We start from the raw sequence: 12,582 nt of genomic DNA, 5'->3' as shown, positions 1-12,582 counted from the left end.
TATTTGAAGATTGTTATCAGGTCCCATCCCCTCCCCCCCCCAGTCTTCTTTTCTCAAGACTAAACATATCCAGTCTTTTAGCCTTTCCTCATAGGTCATATTTTCTAAATCTTTTATCATATCTACGCTCTCCTCTGGACTCCCTCCCATTTATCCATATCTTTTTTAAAGTGTGGTGCCCAGAACTGGACACAGTACTACAGCAGAGGCCTCACCGGTGCTGAGTAACAATGACTTTCTGTGTCTCACATATGGCATTCCTGTTAATACACCCCAGAATTATATTAACCTTTTTCACCACTGCATCACAATGTTGGCTCATATTAAGTTTGTGATCCACTATAACCCTGAGATCCTTTTCTGCAGTACTACTGCCTACCCAGTTACTCCCCATTTTGTATTCAATTTTTCCTACCTAAGGGCAGTACTTTGCACTCATCTTTAATCAATTTCATCTTGTTGATTTCATACCAAATCTCATATTTTTCCAGGTCATTTTGAATTCTAACCTTGTCCTCCAAAGTGCTTGCAACTCCTCTGAATTTGGTGTCATGCACACATTTTATAACTGTACTCTCCACTCCATTATGCAAGTCATTAATAAAAATTATGAATAGTACTGGACTCAGGACAGACCCCTGCAGGACTCCACTAGACACCTCCTCCCACTGACAGTGAACCATTAATAAATATTCTCTGAGTAGGTCTTTCAACCAGTTATACACCCACTTATAGTTATTTCATCTAGACCTCTTTTCTCTAATTAGCTTATGTGTCAAAAGCCTTACTAAAATCAAGATAAAGCACGTCTACTGCTTTCCCACATCCACCAGTCCAGTAACCCTGTCAAAGAAGGAAACTAGGTAGGTTTGGTATGATTTGTTCTTGACAAATCTATGTTGACCATTACTTATCACCCTCTTATCCTCTAGCTGCTTACAAAGTGATTGTTTAATAATTTGTTCCAGTATCTTTCTGGATATTGAAGTTAGACTGGCTGGTCTTTAATTCTCCAGGGTCCTCTTTGTTCCCCCTTTTTAAAGACAGGTACTATGTTTTCCCCTTCTTCAGTCCTCTAGAACCTCTCCTGTCCTCCATGAATTTTCAAAAATAATTGCTAATGGTTCTGAGATTGCTTCAACTAATTCCTTAAGTACCTTACGATGAATTTTGTCAGGCACTGCTGACTTGAATACAGCTAACTTATCTAAATATTCTTTAACTTTTTCTTTCCCTATTTGGGCTTGCATTTCTTCTCCCTTGTTGTTAATATTAATTGTGTTAAGCATCTGGTCACAATTAACTTTTTTAGTGGAGACTGAAGCAAAATATGCATTAAACACCTCAGCCTTCTTGATGTCATCCGTTACTAGCTCTTATTCCCTGCTAAATAGTGGTGCTCCTAACGTATTTATAGCACCTCTCCTTATTGCCTATTATGTCTCACGAAATAACTCATTTTGTGCCTTAACCTTTCTGATTTTGTTCCTACATGCTTGTGCTATTATTTTGTATTAATCCTTAGCAATTTGTCCATGTTTCCATACTTCGTATGATTCGCTTTTGAATTTTGGGTCATTAAAGAGCTACTGATGGAGCCATATTGCCCTCCTTTTAGTCATCCTATCTTTCCTTCTCATTGGGATAGTTTGCTGTTGTGTCTATGATATTTTCTCTTTCAGAAACTGCCAGCTGTCTGGAACTCCTTTTTCCTTAGATTTTCTTCCAATGGGACCATAGCTACATGTTCTCTGAGCCTGTAAAAGTCTGCTTTTTTGAAGTCCATTGTCCTTATTCTGCTGCTCTTACTTCTTCCTTTCCATACAGTCATGAAATCTATCATTTATGCATCATGGAGGTGAATGCCTGGCTGCGAAGATGGTGTCGCCAGGAGGGCTTTGGCTTCCTAGACCACGGGATGCTATTTGAGGAAGGACTGCTAGGCAGAGATGGCGTTCACCTTTCGAGGAGGGGAAAGACCCTATTTGGACACAGACTGGCTAACCTAGTGAGGAGGGCTTTAAACTAGGTTCGACGGGGACAGGTGAGCAAAGCCCGCAGGTAAGTGGGGAACATGGAGACCTGGGAGATGGGTCGGAAACGAGAGGGAGTGTGGGCTATATTGGCAGAGAGAAAGGAGGGTCAGGACAAAACTGGGAGGAAAGCTCAAACCAGTATCTTAGATGCCTATATACAAATGCGAGAAGTATGGGTAATAAGCAGGAAGAACTGGAAGTGCTAATAAATAAATACAACTATGACATTGTTGGCATCACTGAAACTTGGTGGGATAATACACATGATTGGAATGTTGGTGTGGATGGATACAGCTTGCTCAGGAAGGATAGACAGGGGGAAAAGGGAGGAGGTGTTGCCTTATATATTAAAAATGTACACACTTGGACTGAGGTAGAGATGGACATAGGAGATGGAAGTGTTGAGAGTCTCTGGGTTAGGCTAAAAGGGGTAAAAAACAAGGGTGATGTCATGCTAGGAGTCTACTACAGGCCACCTAACCAGGTGGAAGAGGTGGATGAGGCTTTTTTTAAACAACTAACAAAATCATCCAAAGCCCAAGTTTTGGTGGTGATGGGGGACTTCAACTATCCGGATATATGTTGGGAAAATAACACAGCGGGGCACAGACTATACAACAAATTCTTGGACTGCATTGCAGACAACTTTTTATTTCAGAAGGTTGAAAAAGCTACTGGGGGGAAGCTGTTCTAGACTTGATTTTAACAAATAGGGAGGAACTCGTTGAGAATTTGAAAGTAGAAGGCAGCTTGGGTGAAAGTGATCATGAAATCATAGAGTTTGCAATTCTAAGGAAGGGTAGAAGGGAGAACAGCAAAATAGAGACAATCGATTTCAGGAAGGCAGATTTTGGTAAGCTCAGAGAGCTGATAGGTAAGGTCCCATGGGAATCAAGACTGAGGGGAAAAACAACTGAGGAGAGTTGGCAGTTTTTCAAAGGGACACTATTAAGGGCCCAAAAGCAAGCTATTCCGCTGGTTAGGAAAGACAGAAAATGTGGCAAAAGACCACCTTGGCTTAACCACGAGATCTTGCATGATCTAAAAAATAAAAAGGAGTCATATAAAAAATGGAAACTAGGACAGATTACAAAGGATGAATATAGGCAAACAACACAGGAATGCAGGGGCAAGATTAGAAAGGCAAAGGCACAAAATGAGCTCAAACTAGCTACGGGAATAAAGGGAAACAAGAAGACTTTTTATCAATACATTAGAAGCAAGAGGAAGACCAAAGACAGGGTAGGCCTACTGCTTAGTGAAGAGGGAGAAACAGTAACAGGAAACTTGGAAATGGCAGAGATGCTTAATGACTTCTTTGTTTCGGTCTTCACCGAGAAGTCTGAAGGAATGCCTAACATAGTGAATGCTAATGGGAAGGGGGTAGGTTTAGCAGATAAAATAAAAAAAGAACAAGTTAAAAATCACTTAGAAAAGTTAGATGCCTGCAAGTCACCAGGGCCTGATGAAATGCATCCTAGAATACTCAAGGAGCTAATAGAGGAGGTATCTGAGCCTCTAGCTATTATCTTTGGAAAATCATGGGAGACGGGAGAGATTCCAGAAGACTGGAAAAGGGCAAATATAGTGCCCGTCTATAAAAAGGGAAATAAAAACAACCCAGGAAACTACAGACCAGTTAGTTTAACTTCTGTGCCAGGGAAGATAATGGAGCAAGTAATTAAGGAAATCATCTGCAAACACTTGGAAGGTGGTAAGGTGATAGGGAACAGCCAGCATGGATTTGTAAAGAACAAATCATGTCAAACCAATCTGATAGCTTTCTTCGATAGGATAACGAGTCTTGTGGATAAGGGAGAAGCTGTGGATGTGGTATACCTAGACTTTAGTAAGGCATTTGATACGGTCTCGCATGATATTCTTATCGATAAACTAGGCAAATACAATTTAGATGGGGCTACTATAAGGTGGGTGCATAACTGGCTGGATAACCGTACTCAGAGAGTTGTTATTAATGGTTCCCAATCCTGCTGGAAAGGCAAAACGAGTGGGGTTCCGCAGGGGTCTGTTTTGGGACCGGCTCTGTTCAATATCTTCATTAACGACTTAGATATTGGCATAGAAAGTACGCTTATTAAGTTTGCGGATGATACCAAACTGGGAGGGATTGCAACTGCTTTGGAGGACAGGGTCATAATTCAAAATGATCTGGACAAATTGGAGAAATGGTCTGAGTTAAACAGGATGAAGTTTAACAAAGACAAATGCAAAGTGCTCCACTTAGGAAGAAAAAATCAGTTTCACACATACAGAATGGGAAGAGACTGTCTAGGAAGGAGTACGGCAGAAAGGGATCTAGGGGTTATAGTGGACCACAAGCTAAATATGAGTCAACAGTGTGATGCTGTTGCAAAAAAAGCAAACATGATTCTGGGATGTATTAACAGGTGTGTTGTGAGCAAGACACGAGAAGTCATTCTTCCGCTCTACTCTGCTCTGGTTAGGCCTCAGCTGGAGTATTGTGTCCAGTTCTGGGCACCGCATTTCAAGAAAGATGTGGAGAAATTGGAAAGGGTCCAGAGAAGAGCAACAAGAATGATTAAAGGTCTTAAGAACATGACCTATGAAGGAAGGCTGAAAGAATTGGGTTTGTTTAGTTTGGAAAAGAGAAGACTGAGAGGGGACATGATAGCAGTTTTCAGGTATCTAAAAGGGTGTCATAAGGAGGAGGGAGAAAACTTGTTCACCTTAGCCTCTAAGGATAGAACAAGAAGCAATGGGCTTAAACTGCAGCAAGGGAGGTCTAGGTTGGACATTAGGAAAAAGTTCCTAACTGTCAGGGTGGTTAAACACTGGAATAAATTGCCTAGGGAGGTTGTGGAATCTCCATCTCTGGAGATATTTAAGAGTAGGTTAGATAAATGTCTATCAGGGATGGTCTAGACAGTATTTGGTCCTGCCATGCGGGCAGGGGACTGGACTCGATGACCTCTCGAGGTCCCTTCCAGTCCTAGAATCTATGAATCTATGATCGCTGTCAACTGCTTTCTACCTTAAGATTGGCAACTAATTCCTCGCTGGTATTCAGAATCAAGTCTAAAATGGCTGCCTCCACCTTCTGAAACAAGAACTTGTCCTCAATACATTTTGGTGATCTAATGCCTATAAGATATTTGGATTTTTCAAAAAATTATACATCTAGTGAAAATACAATTTTTCTTCCTTTAAAGAGCTGGTGCTAGATAGTGGAGTGGGACCAGAAACTGTTAATTGATTTTTCATATCTAGAGTGGCTTAATATCTACTCTGCCATGTCTATCTGTATTACTGGAGGAGAAAAACATTGTCATGCACAACACTGTGAAGCCAACTGGGGAAATGGGGGAAACGAACAGTGAAAAATTCCTCCTGACATGCTCAAAAAAGCAGTCAGCTACAAAAATGACTGATCATAAAAATGGACAGATAACCCTTTAATTTATTCAATTGCATCCAATTATAGTTAAATACATGAATATTCTTGACTCTAACACTCCTAGTGGAAGTCTATTCCCCCTATTCACCACCCTGCCTGTAAAATATTGCCACTTTAAATTCTTCCTCCACATGTTCCCTCCCAGCTGATACGCTTGACCTTGGCCTGTCCAAGAACTTCATAGTTTATAATAACTTGAGCTAGATTAAATCTTTCACTTAAGTCACCTGTTAATCATCACTCATGACTAAATAATTCCAGTTCTGTCAATCATTTATCATATGTAAGCACCTAATTTCCATTCATCATCTTAGCTGCCCTATGCTGTACTCTCTCCAACTAATTATAGTGTCATCTTGGTTATCCAAAGGTCTTACAGGAGACCTGAAGCTTCTGGATAATTGTGGGTTGGTAATCACCTGTGTAAGCTTTGAAGATTTCAAAGTCTGCAGAGCCTACAATCCCAATTAGCTGTCGATCTGGCAGCCTCAACATTTTATGTGCTGCAGTCCTTGCCTGAGTCGTAGACTGGCTCATGTTTGTCTGCCTGTACCAGGTCATAACATTATTATTTTGCGGCGTAGACTCTAATCATATTAGAGAAGAGAGGATGAAGGAGTTTGTGGTGTTTGTTTATTGTGGCGGGGAAGGGGAGGACTGGCTAGATCAGTGCATTTATGAATCATCTGCACACATGCTTTAATGATACTGGAACTGAACAGGAAGCTAACAACACTGAAATAAGAACATCTTCTGGAAGATAATTTCCAATCAGGGTGATGTGATATATTCAACAATTTTGGGGCTGTGTGGGCAGAAATGTTCTCTCAGGCACAGAAAAGTAGCAGCCTACAGTGGTGACCTCACAGCCTCATTTTGTCAAACCCAGCTGGATGCAACCCAAGAGATAAACAAAGAGAGGGGAGGGAGGCAGAGAGCAAGGAGGACCAGACTGAAATTAACTGCTCCTGTTATCTACCATTGCTGGTTGTGTTCCTTACAATGTTTGCCTCTCTGAGAAGCTGGCTCAGAGCTCCAGGGCTGGCAGCTAGGGTTACCATGCATCCGGTTTTCGACCGGAATGCACCCAGTCAAAAAGGGACCCTGGCGGCTCCGGTCAGCACCATTGACCAGGCCGCTAAAAGTCCAGTCAGCGGCGCAGTGGGGTTAAGTCAGGCTCCTTGCCTGCCCTGGCTCTGTGTGGCTCCCAAAAGCGGCGACATCCGGCCCCTAGGTGCACGGGCGGTCAGGCAGCTCCGCATGGTGCCCCTGCCCGTAGGTGCTGCCCCTGCAGCTCCCATTGGCCTAGGAACTGCCTAGGGACCACAGGGGCATGCCGACCACTTCCGGGAGCCACCTGAGGTATGCGCCACACAGAGCCTGCACCCCTCACCCCTTTCCACACCCCAACCCCTGCCCCAGCCCTGAGCCCCCTCCCCGCACTCTGAACCCCTTGGCCCCAGCCCAGAGCCCCCTCCTGCAATCCAATCCCCTCATTTCTGGCCCCACCCTGGAACCCTCACCCTCAGCCAGAGTGCTCACCTCCTCCTGCACTCCAACCCTCTGCCCCAGCCAGGAGCCCCTCCCACACTAAGAACCCCTCATTTCTGGCCCCAGTTGGGAGCCCGCACCCCTAGCCGGAGCCCTCACCCCCTCCTGCGCCCTAACCCCCTGCCCCAGCCCAGTGAAAATGAGCGACTAAGAGAGGGTGGGGGATAGCGAGTGACAGAGGGAGAGGGGATGGAGTGCGTGGACGGCGGGGCCTCGGAGAGGAGGCGGGGCAGGGGTGGGGCCTTGGGAAGTGGCAGGGCAGAGTGCGGGGCAAGGGTGTTCAGTTTTTGGCAATCAGAAAGTTGGCAACCCTATTGGCAGCTCAGAGCTTCGGGTCCCCCCACCTCCCGCGGCAGCTCAGAACTCTGGGTTCCACCCACCAACCATGGTGGCTCAGAGCTCTGGGGGCCCCTGCCACCCATGGCGGCTCAGAGCTCCAGGGCCCCTGACGGCTGACAGCTCCAGTCCCACTGCCCTGGGGCTGAAGCAGAAAATGTCATGGAGGTCTCTGGAAGTCAAGGAATCCATGATCTCCGTGACTTAATCTTACCCTTACTTATGGCACAACTGCTGGATTGGATTAAATGACCATCCTCTGGGAAGCAGTAACCTTATGAAAATTTGGTCTCCACTGGAAGTTTCCTCCTTCACTAAGATGTTCAGACAATTTGAAAATCAAATTTATGAAACTGTACTAGTCACCTTGTTACATTGCTTTCCTGAGACAATACCACAGAACAGACAACAAAATTTTGCACCACCTGAGGAATCAGAAACAGCAAAAGAACAAAGATGGTATCTTCTTCTTCCCCTGTGAAAATGTGCAGGAAAGCTTAAACAATTAATGACTCCTAACTAGACTCCTTACTACTACTCTACCCCATCTGGAAGGTAGAGCAACAACGATGCAGACCAAGCACAGGGTGTGGCTCATGCAAGGAGCAAGGGCCACAGATCCATGAGACATGGGATTAGCAGAGGCCAAGTCCACAGATCTTGGCCCATGTATGCACCTAGAGTCTGGATCTGTGCCATGCTGTCAAGCTTCAGCACCGGCTATACACGTGGCTGTGGCTCAGGTGCTGCGTGGTCATTGACTGGCCCCCAACCTCCCACACACACAGTGTAAAAGCTGTAGAGGAAGAGTTAGTGCTGAAAACATGCTGTGTAAATTGGCTGGTCCCCAATTCCTTCCCATTGGCTGACTACATCCAGTCACATGGAACTGAGCTCAGGCACTGTGGCAGAAGCAGCTTCATATGGCAGAAAAACGATATCACATAGCTACCATCCCCCTCTGCACAGTAACCCCATTTCTCCAGCATTTCTGTAATTTTGCTTCTCTCTGAGCCATGCAGTGGGAGAGAGCATGTGACTCAAACTGAGAAAGGAGCGGGGAACAAATCCAGCATTTTTAAGGAGAGCTGTAATGTGGGTCTATGAGACCCATTCTGAAAAATATATGGGCTTCACTACCTTCCTGAGCTGCTGCATTTTCCCCATTGTGTATTTCTTGTTTTGATACTGTCTCAATGATGTAATATTACTCTGAAGATGTTATACGAATCTGTAACTTAGCAAGATGCTATCACTCACTGTTTTCCCAAGTAATTTAAATGTCTTTGTTTATTATCTACTAATAATTTATATCAGGGGTGGGCAAACTTTTTGGGCCGAGGGCTACATCTGTATGGAGGGCCGGGGCAGAGGGGTGGGGTGCGGGAGGGAATGCATGGTGTGGGAGGGGGTGCAGTGTGCAGGAAGGGGCTCAGGGCAAGGGATTGGGGTAGAGGAGGGGTGCGGGATGTATGAGGGGGCTGAGGGCAGGGGGCTGTGGTGCAGGAGGGGTGCGGGGTGTACGAGGGGGCTCAGGGCAGGGGGTTGGTGTGCAGGAAGGGTGCAGCGTGTGGCAGGGGGTTCAGGGCAGGGGGTTGGGGTGCAGGAGGGGTGCATGGTGCAGGCAGGAGGCTTAGAGCAGGGAGTTGGGGGGCGGGGTGCAGGAGGGGTTTGGGGTCCGGGGTGGCAGCGGTGCGCACCGGGGCCAGGGCAGGCTCCCTGCATGCCTGCCCTGTCCCCGGCCCCGCGCCACTCCAGGAAGAGCTGCGGCCCCTGTGGGGATGGGGGGGTGGCAGAGGGCTCTGTGTGCACTGCCCTTGCCGCGCCTTCAGGTACCTCCCCCGAAGCTCCCATTGGCCGTGGTTCCCTGGTCCCGGCCAATGGGAGCTGCGGGGGGCGGTGCCTGGAGGCAAGGGCCCGGGGGCCACAGGGACGTTGGGCCAGCCGCTGCTGAGAGCGGCGCTGGGCAATCCGGCGGGCCGGATCCAAAGCCCTGAGGGGCAGGATCCGGCCCGTGGGCCGTAGTTTGCCTACCCCTGATTTATATTGTGGTACACCTTGAGGTTGAAGCCTGATTTTTCTAGACCCTGTACAAACAGTTCCTAAATGACAATCCCTGCCTCAAAGAACTTACAGCCTAAAAGACAAGATGTACTAGGCGAATGAAAGAAAAAAGCAGGTGTGGGACAAGAAGAGAGGGGAGGTAACAAATATAACAGACTAGCTCTGTGGACAACTCTAGCCAATCAGTAGCAGTAATCACCATTCACATACTCTTAAAAATGGAGGAATTACAGTCCCAAGACAAAAAAAGCTACAGTCAATCTGTATCTTTTTCCCCTCAAAAGACCCTCACTCATATTAAGGACTAAATCCTGCAAAAATTCATTTTTTAAAAAATCATGTTTTTTGTTTCAGTGGGTTTTTCCTCACCTAAAATATGGATTCTACCAATTTTCTTCAAATTAAAAAAAAAATCCTCCTGGGCTAAGACCTAATACTGTGTGCCAAGTTTCTGTCTAGACTTGATATAATTTTTACTGAGACTTACAATAGAAGTTTTTAGAAGGGGCACTATAATACAATTTAAAGAGAGGTTTATAATAGACATACTGACAGACTCTTTTCTCAAGCACTAGGAATATGACACCAGCAACATGGAAATGTGACACAATAGTTGAGAGGGAATGAGTTCTTCTCTGATTTAACTTTTTTAAGGTTATAAAAGGACCATATTTTAGACACTGGGAGCTCACAGCTGCAAGAGACAAGGCAGAGATAACAGAAAAGCAGCACAACGCTATCAGAATATATCAAGCACTCAAGCTAAAACTGTCATCTAATGTTCTGCATAACAAGCAATTAAAAATAGTTATAGGATACAAAATAAAATAAAATAAAAACAAAACAGGAAGAAGAGACAAGACTATCATAAATATGACAGGATCAAATACTGTTCAACAATTATGGTTTGTTCATATGTTGCTAGCATGTTTAAGAATGTTTAATTTTTTAATCTTAGTATTGCACCTTATTAAATGAGGGCCTGCCTTTAATGACCTTTAGATCAGGCTCTTAGCCCTGGTCAACACTAAATGGGTAAGTCAATGCAGGCTGTCTTGTCTTGACCTAGCTGTGGAAATGTCTTCACTTAAATTTGACTCCCGCTGAAGTAAGTGCCTCTCTACGCCAATTTAGAACCCACTTCCCGAGTGGCATAGAGCCACTGTCAATGTAATTACATTGACGCAGTGTCAGTGTAGACACAGTGTTGCTTACATGAACTGTTACTGGCTTTCAGGAGCCATCCCACAATGCCCCACACTGGCAATACAATCGATACAAGCGTTCCTGGTGAGGATGTGCACTGCCAACACAAGGAGTCAAGTGTGCTCACACACAAGTGATTTAATAACTGTGGTGGCTGCATGCCGACATAAGTTACGTCCACATAATTTTGTAGTGTAGATATGGCCTTAGTTATTAGTGGAATCTGATAATATCCTGGGAAAGATAAGTACAATAGCCCAAAGTCATCACTAGTGAGATGTCATTGGCTTCTGTAGCATCACACCAGGATGAATTTGACCCCATCTGTGTATGTCACATGGTTGGGATAATAGAAGAGGAAACAATCTGGAGCCCATTTCTGCTCCCACTTAAGTCAATAAGAATTTTGTGACTGTGTCAGTCCAGGCTCTTGGGAAGGCATCTTTGATAATGTGTACATACAATATTATTAAGGCTTCTGATTTTAGGTTTAACGAATAAACAATAGAAAGAAAGAAAGAAAGAAATCAGGGATTATCCAATAAACACCAGAAAAACACTGGAAATAGTTTCTTGTATCTAAGGGCTTATCTACACAGAGTAGTTATGCGGGCTACAGGGGTGTGCATGAACGTGTTGTTAATTGATTAGTCTGTGTAGACCTGCTGGTGCACACTACAAATCGCCTAATGAGCTTTAATATAGTAATTGCACTAGGGAACATAAGAAAGTTTACCCATTAAAGTATATACAAAGAGAAAGCCCCCCAAACCCTTGATTTTTTGGATATCTACATAAAACTCAAAAATTACTAAAAATATCTCCCCCCGCCCTAAAATTAACAATCCCCCCAAAACAGAAGTCCTACATATCATGCACATTTATGGTGCCAATCCTGCATGGTTCTGAGGATCTCTTGTGAGACACTGAGCACCCTCAATTCCCATTGACTTCAGTCACAGCACTATTAGGCTCAATTCCCCCTTCCTCTTATGCACAGAAAATGGACTAAATTCATCCCAAGAATAACACTGAAGTCAATAGAAGTAGAGGGTGATCAGCACCTTTCTGGATTGGGTCCTAAAATTGCAAGTAGTGGGAAAGAGAAGATCTAATAATTTTGTTATTTATTTAACTGACTAAAAATTTGTATAACAGAATAATTTTAGAGGGGGGCCCAATTACTTTCACTCTTTCCATTGGCCAATATTTTGTATACTCAATATCTTATACACTGAAAAAAAATCCGCAGGTTTTTTCACCATAGCAGCAGAATCTATCCTTGAGGAGACCTGCAATCTTTTTAATGGGACTCTTGAGTATGATAAATCAGTCTGAAAAATTAATGGGATGGCAAAAGCCTGCCTCCCACATTTGTACTTTCCACTGACAAGAAAAGTTTAGCATTACCGTTCCTATTCTTTGATGCTGCTAAACATAATTTTGAATTTACTACCAAATAGCTATTGATGCAATTGTATTCAAAGACACATATAAACATATACACATAATAAACAAAAGACTTGATATCCTGAGCTGAATGCTATTCACCCAAGGAGGTGAATACTGAAGGAATTAGCTGAAGAAATCTCGGAGTCACTGGCAATAATATTTATAAACTCATGGATAACAGGAGATGTCCTGGAAGACTGGGGAAGAGCTAACATAGTGTCCATCTTTAAATAGTGGGGGAAGGAGGAGCTGGAGAACTAGACACCAGTCAGCCTGACTTCAATACCTGGGAAAGTAATGTATAAAACATTCAATTTGCAAATACCTGGAGGATGAGGGGATAATCACTAGCAGTCAGCATGGATTTACCAAGGACACATCAAGCCATACCAGTTTCATTTCCTTCTTTCACAGGGTAACTGGTTTGGTGGACAAGGGGAATGCAGTGGACATAATATTCCTGGACTTCAGCAAGACTTTTGACACAGTTCCGCATGACAT

Source organism: Emys orbicularis, chromosome 4 (genome assembly GCF_028017835.1).
Source record: "Emys orbicularis isolate rEmyOrb1 chromosome 4, rEmyOrb1.hap1, whole genome shotgun sequence".
NCBI classification, from domain to species: Eukaryota; Metazoa; Chordata; order Testudines; family Emydidae; genus Emys; species Emys orbicularis.
This window is presented reverse-complemented; position numbering follows the sequence as displayed.